The sequence below is a fragment of the Protopterus annectens genome, chromosome 2.part1 (genome assembly GCF_019279795.1).
Source record: "Protopterus annectens isolate FY-2018-M chromosome 2.part1, PAN1.0, whole genome shotgun sequence".
In the NCBI taxonomy this organism is placed as follows: Eukaryota; Metazoa; Chordata; order Ceratodontiformes; family Protopteridae; genus Protopterus; species Protopterus annectens.
The window spans coordinates 559,988,712-560,010,643 of record NC_056729.1 but is presented as its reverse complement, the minus strand read 5'-3'; the positions used below and the strand labels follow the sequence as shown (position 1 = coordinate 560,010,643).

Sequence of the window (21,932 nt, the reverse complement as noted above, 5' to 3'; positions counted from 1 at the left end):
ACTTCAAAAAATATTGACTTCCATATACTTAAAAATCTATGAACTACTAAAGTATGGGCACGTGACTAACCTATTCTAAAAAACCTTAAAATAATGATAATACATGATGCTAAATACTAGTAAGAAACAATGCCAGAAATATTACAATGTATTCTACATCCTAAAAAATAATTTAGTGTATACATATACGACTGAAACTAATAAGTGTGCATGCAGGCGTACAGTTACCTATGAATAATAATAATCTACTCTTTATCAATAAAATACTATTTAACTATTTTTTAACACATATTTAAAAACTTCTTATCTCAAGTAACTCCTTAACTTCAAAACTGAAGAAATGTTGCAATTTTCATTAAGGCCTGGGAACCTGAAGGCATCCAACCTAAGTTGCCATTCTAGTTCACGATTCTCAAGAATCAAAGAAAACGGTCCCCCCCCCTTATATTTATAGGGACCTGGTCGATCGCCATAAAATGAAAGCTGTGCCCTGGGTTAAGGTCGATGTGCTTAGCCAGTGCATTTTCATTCTTTTTATTTTTAATTGCATACATATGCTCATATACACGTTCACGGACCTTTCTTACCAATGTAGGAAGCAGTGCAGCAATCACAGAGGGCAAGATAGATGATTGACCTACTTTCACAATTTAAAGGGAAATGGATAAAATATTTCCTTTCCCTAACAACAAAAGTTTCCCCTGCTTTAACCTTATTACACCAGTTACAAAAACCACAAGGGTACATGCCTTTCCGTTTATTAAATGGATGGCGAGACAAGTCTCTCTGCAGTAATTCTTTTAAATTACTACCCCTTTTGTAAACAAAACGGGGGAAGCCACCCAATTTCTCTGCTAGAAATGAATTATTGGCAATAAAATGCTAATTTATACGTATAATAGACGTAATGGCTTTAGAATTTCTACTAAAGGTTGTGACAAAACTCAATGAGAAGTCGCATTCTTCTCCTGGCGTGGATAGTCTGGTGTTTATATCCAAACCTAAATCCGATGCAGGAGTCCCCTCAAAAATGGGGGGCTCATGATAAATAGGATGTAATTGATCAAGTAAAGGTTTATAGAAGCCATCAACCCTTTTGAAATCAACTTCTTGTATAAGTTCATTCAAAAGTGAGGCTGGATAACCTCGGTTAGTGAACATTTCTTTCAAAACATCACATTCAATACGAAAATCTGAAATAGTACTACACATTCTCCTTGCCCTCCTTACCCAACCTAATACCAGTAAATATAAGAACAAAAGTAATAATTTTTTAGGCCAACGCAACAACCGTTCTTATACCAACAAGAAGAAGAATCGGAACAATTAGGTGTAGGCATTGGTGCAGGCACTGGTCCTGATGTTGTTCCGGCCAACACACTCACCGTGCAAGCACGACCAGTAGTAATTACCAATAAGAATGGAGATTTTAAAATTTATAACTTTTCAGATGTTTCATTGGATGAAGAATTAGTTGAACTTCTAGCTTATGGTAATACGTTTGTCCCTAGCAGGCATGGCAGTCTCCCTAAAGATATTATTGATCTTAAATGCTTTGTCCGCAAGTTAAATTTAAAATTGTTGTTTAATAATGATTCGGCCACATCTAGGACATCTTTAAAATTACCCAGTGTCTTTAACCCACCCCTTCATGCACTCCATCTTTTTGAGAGTGTATGTGAGGTGGACTTTAGGCATTATATTTCGGCAACACAAAAGAAAGATGATGTTTGTACATCCAATACTACTAAAGAACAACTCTCATTACTGGACCACCTCTGTCAATTACCGGTTAGACTTATCAAACCAGACAAAGGGGGTGGCCTTGTGCTAGACGATCACATTTATAAAGAAAAGATGTTATCCGTATTGAGCTCCCCTGCTTACATTATGACTTCAGTAAATGAGGTTAATGGGGCATATCGTAGAATCAGGGGTTACTTTCGTGACTTATTTTTGGCTGGGAAAATCGACGTCGACATCTATAACTTTATTGACATCACTTTACCAAAAATTCCAGTCATGTTTGGTATACCCAAGATCCATAAGGACATTATAAATCCTCCCATGAGAGCCCTGATTGATGGGAGGTCGTCTATGACCTACCCCTGTTCTAAATTTATTGACAACATCCTGTCTAAGTATATCAAGTCCATCCCAAGTGTATGTAAGGACACCTGGTCCTTTTTGGAGACTATTAATGGTATACCATTTGATAACGAGTGTAACTTCCTGACAATAGACGTGGTAGATCTATATACGTCCATTCTGCACCAGGAAGCTATTGAATGGATTGGTCTTCTTTTAAACGATTTTGGAGCCCCAAAAGCAGAAGTGGAACTAGTGACCGAATTACTAGATATAGTTCTTACATCCAACTTTTTTATCTTTGACAAGGACTATTTTCTTCAAAAACAGGGAGTTGCCATGGGTTCTCCCTGCGGGGCGAGTGTTGCTAATTTTTTCATGGGGTTCTGGGAGAAAAACTTTTTAAACAAAGAACCTGAATTGATGCGACTTGTTACATACTACACCAGATTCCTTGACGACATTTTTATTATGTTTAAAGGGAGTAGGTCAGAAGCCGACTCTTTTGTTAAATCTCTGAATGCAACAACAGAATTTCTGAAATTTACATTCAACTTCTCTTTATCTGAGATAGACTACTTGGATGTGAAGTTGGTGAAAGATGTAAACAACAAAGTTTTCACCTCTACTGTTTACAGGAAACCAACATACTGTAACTCTTTTCTTCACTTCTCCAGCTTTCACCCGTACCAACAAAAGCGGTCTATAGTAAAAGGCCAATTGGTGAGGGCAGGGAGAATGTGTAGTACTATTTCAGATTTTCGTATTGAATGTGATTTTTTGAAAGAAATGTTCACTAACCGAGGTTATCCAGCCTCACTTTTGAATGAACTTATACAAGAAGTTGATTTCAAAAGGGTTGATGGCTTCTATAAACCTTTACTTGATCAATTACATCCTATTTATCATGAGCCCCCCCATTTTTGAGGGGACTCCTGCATCGGATTTAGGTTTGGATACAAACACCAGACTATCCACTCCAGGAGAAGAATGCGACTTCTCATTGAGTTTTGTCACAACCTTTAGTAGAAATTCTAAAGCCATTACGTCTATTATACGTAAAATTGGCATTTTATTGCCAATAATTCATTTCTAGCAGAGAAATTGGGTGGCTTCCCCCGTTTTGTTTACAAAAGGGGTAGTAATTTAAAAGAATTACTGCAGAGAGACTTGTCTCGCCATCCATTTAATAAACGAAAAGGCATGTACCCTTGTGGTTTTTGTAACTGGTGTAATAAGGTTAAAGCAGGGGAAACTTTTGTTGTTAGGGAAAGGAAATATTTTATCCATTTCCCTTTAAATTGTGAAAGTAGGTCAATCATCTATCTTGCCCTCTGTGATTGCTGCACTGCTTTCTACATTGGTAAGACGGACCGAAAGGTCCGTGAACGTGTATATGAGCATATGTATGCAATTAAAAATAAAAAGAATGAAAACGCGTTGGCTAAACACATCGACCTTAACCCAGGGCACAGCTTTCATTTTATGGCGATTGACCAAGTCCCTATAAATATAAGGGGGCCACCGTTTTCTTTGATTCTTGAGAATCGTGAACTAGAATGGCAACTTAGGTTGGATGCCTTTAGGTTCCCAGGCCTTAATGAAAATTGCAACATTTCTTCAGTTTTGAAGTTAAGGAGTTATTTGAGATAAGAAGTTTTTAAATATGTGTTAAAAAATAGTTAAATAGTATTTTATCGATAAAGAGTAGATTATTATTATTGATAGGTAATCGTATGCCTGCATACATACTTATCAGTTTCAGTTGTATATGTATACACTGAATTATTTTTTAGGATGTAGAATACATTGTAATATTTTTGGCATTGGTTCTTACTAGTATTTAGCATCATGTATTATTATTATTTTAAGGTTTTTTAGAATAGGTTAGTCACGTGCCCATACTTTAGTAGTTCATAGATTTTTAAGTATATGGAAGTCAATATTTTTTGAAGTGCCTTTTATCTGTTTTGTTTGTAAACTTAGAGGAAGGTTAGTTCATGAAACACTAAGTTGATTAGAAATATTCATGTTTAAACCATTTATTGAGAAATGGACTAAAAGGATACTGCGAGGACAGGATTTTGTAATATCCTGTGTCAAGTACTTAATTGCCGATGTAAGTTTGTCACTTCCTGCATTATACTATTTTTACTGGCTTCCTTTTTTGAATATTGTCTCTGATGAAGCTACAACAACGTTGTGGCGAAAACGCTTGCTGAAAGATTAATAAATTGCGTTAAGGTTAAGCGCTCGTGTGTGGATCCTTTCTAGTGTTGGATTTCTGGTGCAAGGTTTCCCGTGGTTTGTTCATTTGTTTGCAGTTTTTCTTGTCCGATTTTCTTTGTTTTGTGATTTCTAGCCAGGCTTCCAGGTACAAAGAAAAATGACCCCAGATTGTTTCCAGAGATGGACAGATGGGCCTCCTTTCAGGAGCACTGAAAGGGCTTAACAAAGAAGGATTCTCTGTCGCCCTGGTTTTGCGGGCCCCCTCTGCCATGTGCCTGGCATCTTCCATTATTACTTCTCCCTCTGCCCCTGGGGGAAGAATCACGTGCGTCTGGAAAAACTCTCTGGGATTTTCGAAAACCACATTTTTCCTCCCTTTTGACCTTTTGGATAAGGCCTAGAAGGTAGGGAAAAACAGACTCCTACGGCAGAGAGAGTTTTTCCTTCCTGTTCACACCTGGTTAGTGTGTCTTTGACTTTAGCCCCGAACAAGAATGAGCCATCAAAGGGGGGCATTAAAGTACAGTTTTGTACCTACCATAAATGTAGATGTTCGAGTGCTAATACAGCTGCAGTCATAACAGATGGGTTCTCCTGCCGTCAGGCGGGTCCTCGGTTGGCCAAATTCCAAAGTCTAGGTCTGGCGTCGGTTGTCGTCGCTTCTTCCCTGACGTCAGTGCGACAGGGGTATAAAAGAACCAGCCGACGCCATTTTCTTCAGTTTTTCTTGCCCCAGATGTCAGGTGCCCACAGAAGGAAGGCAAAACATAAATTTATGTAATAAAGCAAATGCAATATAATCAAAAAACTGTAGTTGCAAGCAAATACACCATAAAAGAATACCCCAATGAGGTTGTATGAGAAGTACAAGTTTTGAGCTCTGCCCTTTGGTCTCACTACAGCCCCCAGAGTGTTCACCAAGTGTATGGCAGTAGTCACAGCTCACTTGAGATGCCTAGGGTTCTGAGTATTTCCGTACCTAGACGACTGGCTCCTAACCGCCACCACCGAGCATCTACTAACAAAAGCGAGAGACACCACTTTACAGCTCTGCTCTCACCTGCGTATCGCAATAAATTATGAAAAGTCTGTATTGTTGCTTTCTCAGTATACTGTCTTTATAGGAGCAGATCTATATGCAAGAAATGTGGTGGCAAAACTTCCTTCCGAAAGGGTTCAAATCTTACTGTCCCAAATCCTAAACAGTCTCTCCAAAAGAAACATTCAAGCAAGAACAATCCTTAAAGTATTGGGAACATTGGCAGCTGCAATTACCCGGATCCCATTGCCACGCCTACACATGAAAATCCTTCAATGGCTAATATTCACTTAGTGGTCCTTGCAGGAACTACCCATGTCCCACCAGATCTTGCTAACCGAATCCTGCAAGAAGGACATTTGATAGTGGCTTTACTCCAGACATGTAACATTAGGCCATCCCTTTCTCCCCCTTCAGCCTTTAGCCACAGTGACCATGGACGCTTCTCAGATAGGGTGAGGGAGCATTATCTGCAAAGGACAATTCAAGGCCCTTGGCAGGAACACAAAGCCCATTTGCACATCAGTATCTTAGAGAGGAGAATGGTGCTTTTAGCGTTGCAAGCATTCCAAGACTGTCTTCCGCTGGGAACTATTGCAATACAGACAAACAACATGTCAGTTGTTTGGTACATAAACAAGGAGGAACCAGGTCCTGTCCCCTTTGTCAAGAGTCCCTGAGAGTATGGTAGTGTGTTACCTGCTCCCAGCACTTTCTGATAGTGCTCATCCTGGAGAAATCCAACGTGATAGCAGACTAACTTAGCAGAGCGATCCTAATGCCTCACGAGTGGTCCCTAAAACAAGAGATAGCAGAGATGTTTTTCCACAGATGGGGCCAGCCTTGCTGCGACCTTTTTGCCACGTCCATGAATGCTAAATGAAGCAGCTTTGTTGCCCTAACCCCCACCACCGGGGAGAGTCACCAAGGGATGCACTTGTACACGATTGGCCCTCAGGCCTTCTCTGCTTTGCCATTGATATCCAAAGCTCTTCAGAAAGCCAGCTCATTGGGAAGGAACTTAATGCTTGTTGCCCCATACTGGCCTGTCCATATCTGGTTCCCCTTCCTTTGGCCTCACCTACAGGAAGAGCAGTGGATTCTGGACCCAGTTCTGGACCTTCTGACTTGTGCATCAGGGATGCTTCATCCCTCTCTCCAAACCCTCAAACTGACAGAGTGGCTGCTCCGATTCCAAACATAGCCAGGCTCCCTAACTTTTTCCAGTCAGCAAAACATATCTTATTCTCATCCGATAAGGCTTCAGCAAGGAAATTATACATGTGCAAATGGAAGAGATTTTCTTTTTGGGCCGTAAATAACCACATTGACCCTTTTTCTGCCCCATAGATTCCATTCTTGAATTTTTGACAAAGCTTTTTAATGAAGGTGCAGCTGCAGTTGGTTCCGGAGCTACTGAGTCCACCCTCCCGTTGTGGTTCCTCCTCCGAGCCGTGTCGGGCCTTCGGAGCTGGAGTGTTCTGTACCACTTGTTGTGGAACCCTTGGTTCCAGCTCCCCTTGAGGCTCTCTTGAGCTGATTTCCGCTCCAATACCTTTGGTGCCTTCCATGGTATTTTGGAGCTGAAGCTCACTGGTTGGCCCCGACAGAAACATTTGGATCCAAACCGCCTTGATTCTGAGTCTTCCTCTCGGTGTGACGGCTAGGGTGAGCTCAGATCCTACCTCTATCTCTGAGCTGGTTGCTGTGGAGCTGATTACTTCCTCTAAGCCAAGGTGGTCTTCGGAGCCAGAGAGATTTGCTTTCGAGATGATGAGGAGTGTGCTGTCTCTCTCATCAGCTCCACACAAGGGTACCAACACTCTTCCCCCTTGGGCATCGATTTCTGTCTCAGCGCCTACTCTCTCTCTCGACAGCAGAGACCCGCAGCCTCAGGAGCCCCCGGTTGGTGGCCCCAGTCCTCAGAGACTTCCCCAGGGTACCCTTCTGAGGAGCCCCCTCAGAAGAGGACATGCAAGAGGAAGCATGTAGACTCCCAGCATGAGTCCCTTACCTCTGACACTGACCTCGAGGAGTCTGAAGGGTCCTCCAAGTCGTCTTCTGTCTGCTTTGTAGACATCCTAGAGATTCTTAAGCAGAGAGGCGGCTGGCCCACTGCCACCCCTTCTGATGAGGAGTCAGTGTACCCGAAGGCTTTTGGGTCTCGACCTTCAGCCTCTTGGATGTCTCCACCTTTTGATGAACTTTTAGATCTCGTTAGTCAAAAGATGTAGGAGACTCCTGATGCCGTGGAGCCAGTTCCCAAAAGACCTAATAAATTTTTGTCTGCCCCCAAAGAGAGAGTTTTGGTCCAAGGGCGTGCCTAAGGATGCCATGGTTTTGGCAGCGGCCACTAAGAAGGAGTTAGCAGAGACTTCTTCATCTGTCCATCTGCCTAATAAGGAGTCTCTGATGATAGACAGATATGGGAAGCATATCTTCTCTTCAGCAGCTTTCACTCTCAGATCGCTGAACTATCTAACACATTTTACGAAGCTTCAAAGAGATCTCCTTAAGGAGTTGGGAGATGCTGTTCAAGGTCCATCTACTGAAGGAATCCCTGAGAAGGTGTCTGCTCAGTAGTCCACCTTAAATTCCATCGTGAACTCCTCCATGAGGCTGATCTCTTATGCAGCCGATGGAGCGAGCAGGTCAGCGGGTTCAGGAATTTCCCTTAGGAGACGCTCCTGGATGCATTTATGTAACTTTGCGGAGCCATTCAAGTCTACCTTTACCAACGCCCCTTTTGACAGTTCTTCATTGTTTGGACCTAAGGTAAAGGATACACTCACCAGGTGCAAACAAGAAGGAAAAACTCTCTCTGCCATGGGAGTATGTTTTACTGTCCCCTCCAGACCATATCCTAAGGGTCAGAGAGGTGGTAAGATGTGTTTCAAGAAGTCCCAGAGATTTTTCCCGGATGCACAGGGTGACTCCTCCTTCAGTGGCAGAGGAGGAGGAGCTAATGGTTTACGTCGCCCTTGAGGCAAGGGCAGCCCGCAAACCCAGGGAGGCCACGATTCCTTTTGAGGCCGTTCCTATCAGGGCTCCTGATATGGGGCCTGGCTGTGCTTCTCTGGAGCCAATCGGGGGTCACATTTCTTTGTATCCAGAAGCCTGGCTAAACATCACTCAATACAAATGGGTGCAAAGAATAATCACCAGAGGTTACTCCATGCCCTTTTCTCTTCCACCTCACACTCCCAAGAAGATCACAGATGTTCCACCCAGTCACAGGGATCAAGCAACTGTAGAAGTGAAAAAGTTGGCTCGCAAACAGAGTCTTCCAAACCGTCCCCGCAGACCAGATAGGATCCGGAACTTATTCCAGGTTTTTTTTAGTGCTAAAACGTACAGGGGACTGGATTCCCATATTGGACCTCAGCAAGCTAAACAAATCCCTTAAGAAGGCCAAGTTCAAGATGGTGGCACTGCAGTCTATACTCCCTCTGTTAGGGAAAGACAATTGGATGTGCTCCACAGACCTCCAAGATGCGTACTACCATATAAAAATGGACAGAGCATTGAGGACTCATTTACGCTTCCGGCTGGGAGCCAGTCATTACCAATTTCATGCTGTGCCCTTTGGTCTCACCACGGCCCCCAGGGTGTTCACCAAATGTGTGGCGGTAGTAGCAGCTCTCCTGAGATGTCTAGGATTCCAAGTGTTTCCATACCTGGATGATTGGCTCCTGACAGCTCCCACCAGGCATCTACTCATACATTCCAGAGATTCTCCTATCCAGCTTTGTTCCCAGTTGGGGATTACAATAAATTGGGAACAGTCTGCCTTATCGCCCTCTCAATTTGTGACTTTTATAGGCGCAGAAATCGACACAGTCGCCATGTTAGCTCATCTTCCCGCAGAAAGAGCGCAGAACCTCAGACAACAAATCCTCTGTCTACTTCCTCTACAGAAAGTCAAGGCAAAGATGGTGCTGGAACTCTTGTGGACCATGGCATCCACCATAATGTTGGTCCCTCTCGCCAGATTACACATGCAAATTCTTCAATGGCTTCTATCGTCCCAGTGATCCTTTCAGCAACTGCCTCTATCTCACCACATCTTCATAACAGAGTCTTGCAAGAAGGATCTTCGTTGGTGGATTCAACCCGACCCACTCACAGCAGGCACTGCATTCCTTCCTCACCATCCCTTTGCTACTGTGACCACAGATGCCTCCCAGATGGGGGGGGGGGGGCATTATCTAGGCAGGACTATCCAAGGCACATGGCAAGATCACGATGCTCACCTACATATCAGTGTCCCAGAGATGAGGGCAGTGCTTCTAGTGTTGCAAGCACTTCATGACTCTCTCCCTCTAGGCATGATAGCAATCCAGTCAGACGACATGTCAGTGGTATGGTATCTCAACAAACAAGGTGGAACCAGATCTTACCCCCTTTGTCAAGAGGTGATTCGTGTTTGGAAGTGGGCGATATCTTCCTAGTGCTTTCTGGTGGCGATGCACATCCCAGGGACAACCATTGTGATAGCCGACAAACTCAGCCGGGCAATCTTAATGCCTCATGAGTGGTCTCTGAATCAGAAAGTAGCGGAACAGATCTTCTGCAAATGGGGACGACCTTGCTGCAATCTCTTCGCCAGTCCGATCAACTCCAAATGCAGCAGCTACTTTTCTCTTATCCCCCCTCCGTGGGAGTCACCAAGAGACGCACTTGTTCATGATTAGCCCCTGGGACTCCTTTATGCTTTCCCTCCTTTTCCTCTCATATCCAAGGTGATTCAGAAATCGAAGCTGTTAGGAAGCAAAATAATTCTCATCACTCCTTACTGGCCTCGTCATATTTGTTTCCCCTTTCTCTGGCCTCGTCTACTAGACGATCCATAGACTCTGGACCCAGTGCCAGACCTCTTGACACACGTCAGGCTCCCTTCACCCCAGCCCCCACACCCTCAACTTGACAACGTGGCTGCTCCAATTCCATCCCTAGTCAGGCTTCATGATTTTTCACCTGCTGTGACCCACATCCTCATGTCTTCACATAAACCTTCCACTAGGAAGTTATACACTAACAAATGGAGAAGGTGTTCTATCTGGGCTTAAGAAGGGAATGTAGATCCTTACACTGCATCCATCCCAATGGTTTTAGAATTTTTGTCCAATCTTTTCCATCAGGGATCTGCTGCTGCCACAATTAGGGTCCAATTTGCAGTGATATCTATTTTTCATTTGGGTCTACACGAGTCTAACCTGATGTTACACAGATTATGTAAAACCTTCCTTAAAGGTGCTACTTTGCTGAGACCTCTCTTTTAGGAACCGGTAGCTTCCTGGGATCCGAACTTTGTCTTGTCCAAACCTAACTTCACCGCCCTTTGAGCCTGCTCATTCGTGTCCGCTGAAATTTCTGTCTTGGAAGACTTTGTTTCTAGTAGCCGTACAAAAAAAACAAACAGACCGATGAACTAATAACCCAAAATCCACGAAAGGAAGAACAGGAACCACAGGATTGCTTCCAAAAGTTTAATAAAACACAATAGCAAGCAACGAATGCATCAAGCGCTTTTGCTTGGTCCAATACCAAGCTTTATCAAGTTGAAATATACAGTGATTAATTCTACTTATATAGAGCTAACTATTAAGTCATGTGACTTTATCAATTATATAAATCTTAAAGCTGCCATTGCTTCTAAAAAAATGTAATATCATAAATAAGTTTAGATTCCAAAAATGAACCCTTAAAAATAATGTTAAACCATGCAATGTTAATCACATTCTATCTAAGAATGACTCTGGAATATGATTTTGACAATTACTTGCATCAAAAGGTTAAAAGCACACTGTGAAAACCTATTAAAATATGTTAAGATGCTAGCTTGACCTAATGACATCCTGGAACCATTATTCATCATTCTATGTGACTGCTTCAGCTCAAATAACTCTTTCATATTGACGTCCCTACGTCTAATAAACTTAGGATACTCTGTGACTAGCTTTTTTTAGTTCATCATGAAATGTCAGGACTGGCCAGTAGTTTGAGATCACTTCCTCAATTTGTTTGGAATTGTTGGAAAACGTGCAGATATAGTTGTTATAATGACCTGCATTTCCATGATTCTTAACTATATCATCATGAGCATGGCCCACACCCAACAAAGGGAAGTATCTATCCTCCCTATTATTCGAGACTTCTTAGTTAAGATGTCTATTAGTGATTCAGGGTATCCTCTTTCAAGGAACAACATTTTTAACAAATCAACTTCCTCCAAAAAATAATCCAAAGTACTGGACATCCTCGAAGCTCGTATGAGCTGTCCTTTAACAATGCCTTTCTTCTGATAAAAAGGGTGACCACTACTAAAGTGTAAGTATGAATTGGAGAAAGTGGGTTTTCTGTAAAGTTTGGACGTAAACCTGTCATTCAAATAATCTTCAAGGAGGGTTACATCAAGGTAATTCAATGTGTCCTTACTAATGGAATGTGTGAAGGACAGAAAAGAAGTGGTGGAATTAATATATTGAAAGAATTCTTGAAATTCGTTTTCTGTTCCACTCCATAATAAACAGATATTGTCCAAATATCTAGTGTAGTGCTTTATATGTTCAACCCATCTGGTTGAAAAAATAAAAGTTTGTTCCCATTTGTGCAACACTATGTTAGCGTAAAGGGAGGCGCATGGGGCACCCATCGCCACTCCTTTCCTCTGTTTCTATATTTCACCGTTGAAATAGATAAAATTATTCTCTAATATTGTTTCCATAAATTCAACTAGTGTGCTTACGACACCGGCACTCAAACCCGCCTCCTTAGCTAGAATTTCATTGAACCAGTCTAAACCTGTAGAATGAGGGATGCTGGGAAATAACTCCACAATGTCGATTGTGACCATTAAAATTTTTGGGGGTTATTGATTTATATATTTATTTATTATACATTTTTTTATATTTTGTTGTATTCACAATGTCAGTATAATTTTTTTACTAACAGAGTAGTAAATAGGATGTCATTAGGTCAAGCTAGCATCTTAACATATTTTAATAGTTTTTCACAGTGTGCTTTTAACCTTTTGATGTAAGTAATTGTCAAAATCATATTCCAGAGTCATTCTTAGATAGAATGTGATTAACATTGCATGGTTTAACATTAAAAGGGTTCATTTTTAGAATCTAAACTTGTTATTTACGATATTACATTTTTTTAGAAGCAATGGCAGCTTTAACATTTATATAATTGATTTAAGTCACATGACTTAATAGTTAGCTCTGTATAACTGGAATTAATCACTGTATATTTCATCTTGATAAAGCTTGGTATTGGACCAAGCGAAAGAGCTTGATGCATTCGTTGTTCGCTATTGTGTTTTATTAAACTTTTGGAAGCAATCCTGTGGTTCCTGTTCTTCCTTTCGTGGATTTTGGGTTTCTAGTAGCCATCACATCAGCTAGATGACTATCATAGTTAGAAGCACTTGTCTATAAAGCCTCCTTATCTGATTTTCCACAAATACAGAGTTTCTCTTCGTACGAATCCTTCCTTTATCCCTAAAGTTTGCTCTCACAATAACTTGAACAAACTATAGCGTTACCTGTGTTTTTCCCCAACCATTCTAATGCAGCAGAATACAAATTTCATCAATTGGATGTTCACAGGCAGTTACGGTTCTACCTTCACAGGACTAAGGAACTCAAAGTCATATCCGTTGTTCATATCCTTCTCTGATTCTAGACTAGGTAAGTGAACCTATCAAATTGGATTCCGAGCTGTATTTCCTTCATTTATTCCTCCAAAGAAAAAACTCTACCGCTCAAGATTAAGGCTCATTCTACCTGATCCCATTCTACATCTGCTGCCTTCCAAGCCAGAGTTCCAATTGACGATATTTGTGCAGCAGCAACCTGGGCTACCTCTCATACCTTTATTACTCATTACAAATTGGACCTGACCTGTAGGGGGTAGAGCCTCCTTTGGTTCCATGGTACTCAGGAGTATTTTTCCGTGAGCCATCCAAGAATAAGGTGCTAAGGACGATGTCCCATATGTAAGGATGAAGGCGAGATAGGACTACAGAACATAAAGAAGTTATGTACTCACCATAACATTCCATGTTTGTAGTCCATCTCGCCCTTCATTCTTACGAACCCTCCCACCTACCCCCATCCTGGAAGGATCTGGAGACAGGATAGTATTACACTGATAAGGTGGAGACCTTTCATTATTGTTCTTTCTGGATAACCTTAGTTCTGTCTTTCTATAGTTTAGCAGCAAACCAGATCTGGGGATTGTACTAGTGCACTATGGGATACCTACCTAGCCACGAGCCAACTAAGAGACTTTGAGCTTTGTAATAGGCTGAGTCGGAGCTGAGGATCGGCTCCGAACCCATATGTAAGAATGAAGGGCGAGATGGACTACAAACATGGAACGTTATGGTGAGTACATAACTTCTTTTTTCTATTTACATAGGACTTCAGAAAATCTGACCAAGTATTTGTATCCTTTTCAGACCCAAAGAAAGGTGCTCCAGTGTCTGAAGTCACACTTTCTAAATGGCTATCACATTGTATTACTTTTACTTACAAATCTCAGAACAAAGAACTCCCCGAAAAGATAAAAGGTCATTGTACATGAGCTATAGCAACCTCTGTTGCTTTTTAGGCAAGACTGCCAATTGATACCATTTGTGCTGCAGCAACATGGGCAAGGCCTCATATCTTTATCACTCATTACTGGCCTCCAGGGACAGGGCCTCTTTTGGGTCCACTGTTCTGAAGAATATTCTCCCTTGAGCCCCCTGAGAAAGATGGTGCTATGGATGCTGTCCCAACCAGTGCAGAATGAAAGTGAGATAGGACAACATCACATAAAGAAGTTATGTACTGAACATAACGTTCCATGTGTGTTGTCCATCTCAGCTTCATTCTTACGTCCCACCCTCCTACCCCCAACCTTTGGCTCCTGGAGGACCGAGTGGTTACAACTGGGCAAAATAATGTTCTCTGACCTCTCTTCATTGACCTAATAGACATGAAATTAGACCTTCTGGTATATGTTGTTATATCAGCAAGCAAGTTCTGTGGAGTTTCCTAGAGCATCATGGGATAGGGTTTCAACCACAAGCTAGTTGAAGACCTCGAGCTTTTGTAAATGGGTGAGTCGGAACCGAGGATCGGTTCCAAACCTAACCAGTACAGAATGAAGGCGAGATGGACAACACACATGCAGCATTATGCTGAGTACATAACTTCTTTTTTGTACTACCTTAGATGATCAAAGAAGGATGCAAAAAGCAACATAGTCAGGTGTGCTTGATTTCTCTTTATTGAAATATAATTGAAAAGGTCTTGTAGGCACTGTACGCAGGTGGCGAAGCTCTTAGGTTGGTGAAGTGCTAATGGGGAAATACTTTGTGTGGGGATGAGTATGTTGACATGGCTGCTGAGCTGGCTTAAGCAATGAAGAAAGTTTTTGAAAGGGGTATTTTGTCATCCTACTGGCCTGCGGTCGAAGAGATGTTACTGATGTCAGTATGGTATAACTTGGGCATTTGGAATTTTATGCCTGACTTCACCTCTTCATCGGGGAAAAACAGTATCGTATTAAGGGTTGCATGAATTTAAAAATACAGATGAGTCTGAGTTTTCGAAGGGCTCGTAGCTGCAGATATTTTCCATATCACTGTTGCTGTATTCCGTACATTAGGGATCTGCTGCCAAGGGCAGCCCGACATCCAGCCAGTACATAAAAGCCTTTAGGTTGAAATGGGTGCTCCATACATCACACATATGCTCCCTGTGCACAGCGTAGGGCATAAAGGTGACATCCTGGCATACCATCATCAGAACTACTTTGCTGTTAGTCCAAATGCCATCTTCAATCATCAGTCTGAACAGTCATTCATCTGCTGGTTTCTACCTCTTCAGATAAGTGCCCTGTTTTATTTTCTTATCTTTGTTTTGCGTTGTTTCTGGTTGTTGGGTTTCATGTCATCCAGAAAGGGGAAATACGAGTGCAGGAGACAGATTCCTCATAAAGATTGTCACAAGTAGCGTTTATAATGTTTAGGCGCTTCCCACTACCATACGTCTTGAGATTTGTCAAGCTTTCATCCCTAACATGTTGTGAAGTCTGCTTTCTTCCCTTTCGATTTGTATAGAGAACCAGCATCTTAAACTGTTGGCTGAAGATACCATGGATGGTTGTTGCAGGCCTCATGGCCACTCATCTGCAAAGAAAAAGGCTAAGAAAGCTTGATCTGATTCTTTGGCTGTACTGCCTCCATCAGATATCTCTCTTGAGGGTGGTGAAAGGCCAGAGGATCATGCTGTTTCTTTCTCAGATTCCTCTGATGCGACTGCTTCTGAGGCTGGCATGGATCCGACTCCACGCACATCCATGAAGGATGTGCAGGGGGAATGGTGGCTGGTTATTACCAAAGGGCCTAGTGGTGTTCCACGGATTCTAGTGAGAGAGGAAGTTCCGAATACCATTATAGAGTATTGTCAGGGGTCAGAGCCTCCTAAATGTTTTAAGGGTGATATCCAATTTAAAAAGAAACCGAAAACTAAACACATTTTGCCTACTCCAAAAGATCCTCAAAATGCGTGTTAAAACTTTACTCAAGGCCTATTTAATGATCTTATGGCTCTTAAGCCTCCACAGGGAGTTTCTGTTCCTGATCCTCCCTGGTCTTCTACCCCACTTAAGTGGCCCAGGGAACAGGATTCTCTGAAGTTGTAGCTGATTCTGATGAAGTATCCCTGAGTTACTCCTTTCACATTCTTTCATCCCTTAACTGTGGTTCTGAGGAAGAAGAGCCTATCAGTCCTGACTCTGCTTTTGAGGAGATTTCATTTAGTGACACTATTTTCAGAATGATGGAATGTTTCAAATGGAACTGTGCTCAGGTGTCTGATGTTCAGAAGAGAAGAGGTTCTATGAGCTTCTACAAATGGAGTCTCCTAATGCTGTTCCTGCTGCCTTGCTGGATGCTTCTTTCCACTGCTTCTGAGGCTCCTGATTCCCAGCCCCCTGCTCCAAAAACACCTGATAGATTTTATAAGGTGCTGGAGGACTGCAAGTTTCATTATAAATGTCCCTCTGCTTCTGATAAGGCCTCCAACTTGTTGCCTTCCAAGTTGCTTCTATTTGATAAGGATAGCAGAATCATGGAGAGGCTGGGTAAGAAAGTGTATACCTCAGCTACCCTAGCCTTTAGAGCTGTTAACAATCAGACATATATAACTAGATACATTTTGGCTGTTCTATCTCCAGCCTGTCAGGTTGTTTTCAGATCTCCCCGATTCTGAGGGGGAAGACCTCTGCTGCTGTTTTGCTTGGGACATTGTCCCAAATTAGCATGCTGTTCCATTAAATGCAGCTGTGATGCAGTTGATGCTTCATCTAGGACTTCTGCTTTTGGCTCTGTTTTGAGGAGGTATTCCTGGCTCAGACTTGAGCCTTTGCTTAATGATATCAAGGCTAAAATAATAGATGCTTCTCTGGATCGTAAGCATTAGTTTGGTGGTCCTTTTGCGGAGTTGTTTAAGTCCCTACAAGAAAAGGGCAAGGCCTTATATGAGTTGAAAAATATTTTTGTTTCCCCTGTGCCCAAGTTTCAGGGGAATTATCCTAATAAGCCTGCCTTTTTCCACAGACAGTCTCGCCTTCCCCCAAGATAAAAAGGGTGGTAGAAGGGCTCCCCTGCTAAGGCTACCCAAACTCCTTCAGCTCAGTAGCCTCCTTTTCCTGACAAACCAGATGCTGTCTGACTATCCTTGCTCTGTTCTTCTTGGTCACATTCCTGTTTCTCTGCGTCTTTTTCTGTCCCTTCCTATTTGGCTAAAGACGGACAAGATTCCTGGGTTCTTTCCATAATTTGCCAGGGTTATTACATGGTTTGGGACCCCCCCCCCCTTATGGGCATTCCTAAACCTCCTTAGGAACAACTGACCTTTTTTCCAGAAGTGCTTCAGGGCCTTTTGGCTCATAGAACTATTCAGGAAGTTCCAATTCCTCAGAGGGAGAAGGAGTTTTACTTTAGAATGTTCTTGGTCCCTAGGAAAGAAGGCACCTGGAAACCCATTCTGCATCTATCTCATTTAAACACCTTTTTGAAGGTCCCTTCCTTTCAGGTGCTATCCCTTCAAACCTTGTATCCTCTGATATTTCCTCAGGCTTTTCTAGTTTCCCTAGATTTCAAAGATGCTTATGTACACATTCCTATTTATCTCCCTTTCAGGAATTGTTTACATTTCTCTGTTGCTTCCTGGCATTTTCATTTCTCTGCTTTGCCCTTCGGCCTCTCTACTGCCCCAAGGGTCTTAAAATGCCTTGTTCCTGCAATTGCTTTCTGCAGGTTAAGGGGGGATACAGGTCTTTCCTTACCTGGATGACCTGTTAAGGCCTCCCCTCCAGAAATTTTACTTCAGCATCTGCATTTTGCTATTTCTTTCCTACAAAGCTTGGGGTTTACTGTAAATTTCTAAAAGTCATTCCTGACTCTCTTTTTTCAGGATCATGTTTTTTCTGGGATGCAGGATCCAAACTGTTCCATTGCTGGAATCCCTGCCTCCTTCCAAGGCCTTAACTGTCATTGATTTCTTTCAGTCACTGCCTCCTCGGGCTTCAGTTGCAGTCAGACAATTTCTGAGGGATTTGGGTTTCATGGCTTCCACCATTCCTGTGGTCTCTCTAGCCAAGCTCCACGTGAGAGAGCTTCAGTGGTTTCTGAAGTCAGTTTGGCTTCAACATTCTCATCCTTAAATTTTCTTGTCCCTTTTCTTCCATGTCTGAAGCTGGGACTTCATTGGTACATTAATCATTTGTCCTTCAACCCCGGACTTCCTTTTCAACTTCTAATTCCCTCTCAGGAGCTTTTCACAGGTGCAGTGCCTTTGTATCTTCAGCAAATGAAAGACTACATGACCACAAGTGTCAATGAGATGAGAGTTCTTCTGCTGGCTCTTCAGGCTTTTTGTTCTCTTTTCCTTCCAGGGCCTCTCAAGATTCTCACAGACAATACCACAGTGATGTGGTATATCAACAAACAATGGTAGGGGAGATCTTGTCTCCTATCAAGGCTAGCCCTTTGGGTTTGGTAGCTAGTTATCCAGTATCTGGTGACCCTTCAAGCAGTTTACACTCCCTCAGATTAGAACATAGTGACAGATTCTCTGAGCAGATCCATAACACAATCCCATGGGTGAATGCTTCACAGGGATATGTTTCTGGACATTGTCAACCAGTGGGGTATTCCTCAAGTAGACCTGTTTGCCACCCCTCTGAACAGACATTTTTCTCTTTTTTGTCACAATCCCATGTACTCTGGACTTGAAAGTGGATGCTCTCTCCTTTTCTTGGAAGTGGATTTTTTTTATGCCTTAACTTCCTCTCATTTGAAAGTCCTGTTCAAGATAAAACAGGATGCTCCCAAAATCTTGCTGGTGACTCCCTTTTGGCCCTGACAACATTGGTTCCCTCTTCTTCCTCAGCTTGCCAATGGAAGTCATCACAAATTACCTCATGGTAGACCTACTCACACAAGACAGTGGATATCTCATCCATCCCCACCTGTTCACTCTTAACTGACATTGTTAGTGATAGGGTTTTAATTCCCTATAGACAACTTTTTTTCTGAGGACATACTTCAGGTCCCACAAGAAGCCAGGAAACCCACTACTAGGAAATCCTATGTATCAAAATGGAAGACTTTTTCTGTTTGGTGTCTTTCTCATAACCTGGATCCACTTACTGTGAATGATGTTCTTCGTGTTTCACTGTTGCAGTCATTACATTTGGGTAATCCTGCTGGCAAGTTGCCCTCAGTCGGCCTGAATTCCAAAGTCTTGGGTCCTGCGTCGGCTGCTGTCACCCCTTCCCTGACGTCAGGTCGTCAGGGGTATAAAAGATGCGGCCGACGCCATTTTCTTTAGTCTTTCTTGCCGCTCGGTGCCCGAAGCAGAAGCAGTTCGCAAGTGCCGGTCGGCTGACTCCTGAGATTTTCGTGTTCGAGTTTCAGATCCGAAGTCTTCAATAAAGCTAAGTACCCCGTTGGGGAAACTTTTTTTTTCTTGCTCCAGACCGATGTCAGAAAAAGTTGATAATTGTATTTCTTGTGGAAAGCAAATACCTCATAAGGACTTTCATTCTTACTGTATTCCTTGCCTAGGCCCTGATCACAACATTGCTGGTTGTCAGTTTTGTGCTAGATTTAACCAACGCACTATTAAGCGTCGGTATGATTTTGCTTTAAACTATTTTGGACGCCGGTTTAATTATCCAGAAATGTCGTCGGATAGCCATCCGACTACTGGAGTTCACAAAAAAACGCAAAGAAAAGGAGAAAGATAGACAACCGAGGCCCAAAACCGATGACAAAGCTTCTTCTAAGCCAGTCGCCTGTTCACCGGTTCTCAGTGAGGCGCTTTCGCAGCCCCTGACACCCGCTACTTTAGAGTCGCAGGCCACTACTGTCTCCCACGTAGAGTCGGCCATGCCACTGGAAACTCGAGGTATTGGAGCCTCGGATACTATTTCTTCAGATGGGTCCGGAGCCGCTGAGCAGGCACCGGCTTCTGAGGGTGTATTCAGACCTAAACATCTTTACATTAAACCAACCTCAGCTTCAAAGGCAAAGACTAAAGCACCTTCTAAAGCAAAGAAACAAACTCAAGAGCCATGTGGACAGGCCTCTATGCCCAAAAAACAGATGCTCAAAATGACCGAAGACTTAATTACCTTGATCAGGGGTTCCCATCCCCCTCCTGATAAGAGGCCTAGGCAAGAAACTGACTATGAATCTTCAGATCAGGTTTCTATTTCTTCTGATTCCTCTTCTGATCAGGAATATTCTCTTCCTCCCTATGAGGATTCTGATGCTGAAGAATCTATACCTTCAGCTTCTCCTCCAGAGGACTATTCCTTTGGGGAAACCTTGCATACCATGAGGGAGCATTTCCACTAGGAGAGCCAAGAATTTTCAGAATCTAAAAAGAGGCTCAGGGATTTCCTTTTACTACCTCAACACAGGCCACTAGCCATTCCACCTGTGTTAGATATTGTAGATGTGTTTTCAGAGTCTAGTCTTACCCCTGACTCCTTACCTCCAGCTCCTGTTACGCCTGACAGATATTACAGGGTTCCTGACTCTCATAAATTCCTTTTTAAAAACCCTGCGGCAGACCCAGAAACTATTTCACAGGGTCCCAAAGGTGTTAAGGCTTCCACTGCAAAAAAACCTACCCCCTCTGACAGAGATTCTAGGGCACTGGATAGATGGGGGGGAAAGGTTCACACATCTGCTACCTTGGCTATAAGGGCCTTAAACTATCAGTTTCATATGCTCAAGTATCAGAAAACTGTCATGGCATTGCTTAAACAGAAAATGTTATTAAACTCTAAATGTGCAGAAAACAAGGAAATGCAGGATTTATTGCATGCAGCTGAACAAGTTGGAAAGCATACTTTGCAATGTGTTTTTGATTCTTTGGAGGCCTCCTGCAGGGCCGCAGTTACGGGTTCTGTAATTAGGAGGCATGCTTGGTTAAAGGAACAAAATCTGTATGATCATGTCAAAGTTAAATTATTAGATGCACCTTTACAGCATGATACTTTGTTTGGTGTTAAAGAAAAGGGAGGACAAAGCTAAATCTATGCAAACTGTCAAAGATTTTTTACAAGCACAACAACCTAGGTTTAGTAGACACTGGCCTACAAAGAATTGGTCCTTTCCTGTGTCAGACAGACCTCAAAGGGGCAGATCCCAGGCGCAAGGTTCCTACAGGTCAAAGCAATGGGGTGCTTCTACCTCCAAAGTTGGAGAAGACAGATCACAACCATACAGGAAATAGTCCCAATGACTTTCCCCTGCCTGCACCAAGCACTTATCTCCTGGCAGCACCCTTAGGGGGTAAATTAGCACTTTTTTCTCAAAATTGGCACATTATAACCCGGGACAAGTGGGTTCTAAATATCGTGTCACAAGGGTACAAGTTCCATTTCTATACCCTGCCAAAGGCAAATGACTGGCCAGATCTGCCAAAAAATCAATGGGCAGAGGCACAAAAACAAGTCTCATCCCACATGGACATGGGGGCCATTCAACAAGTACCAGAGCAAGAGCGGGAACAAGGATTTTACTCAAGACTGATGTTCATCGTGCATACAGCTGCAGTCATAACAGATGGGTTCTCCTGCCGTCAGGCAGGTCCTCGGTCGGCCGAATTCCAAAGTCTAGGTCCGGTGTCAGTTGTCGTCGCTTTCTTTCCTGATGTCAGAGCGACAGGGGTATATAAGACATAGCCAACGCCATTTTCTTCAGTCTTTTTTGCCGCACGGTGCCAGAAGCAGAAGCAGTTCGCAAGTGCCGGTCGGCCAGCTCCTGAAATTACGAATATTTGGAAACCGAAGTCTTCTTTAAAGCTAAGTACCCCGTTGGGGAAACTTTTCTTGCCTCAGACCGATGTCAGACAAAGTTAACAATTGTATTTCTTGTGGGAAGCAAATACTGCATAAGGATTTCCATTCCCTCTGTATACCTTGTTTAGGCCCAGACCACGATGTCTCGGGCTGTCGCTTTTGCGCTACTTTCAATAAACGCACTATTAAGCGT

General features: G+C 42.7%; 1 protein-coding gene across 1 annotated transcript in view; it reads left to right on the top strand.

Annotated features, from left to right (window-relative positions):
- POLR1A (RNA polymerase I subunit A) overlaps positions 1-21,932 on the top strand; it is a 2,269,619-nt gene that overhangs the window by 335,787 nt on the left and 1,911,900 nt on the right. The gene's annotated exons all lie outside the window — the stretch shown is intronic.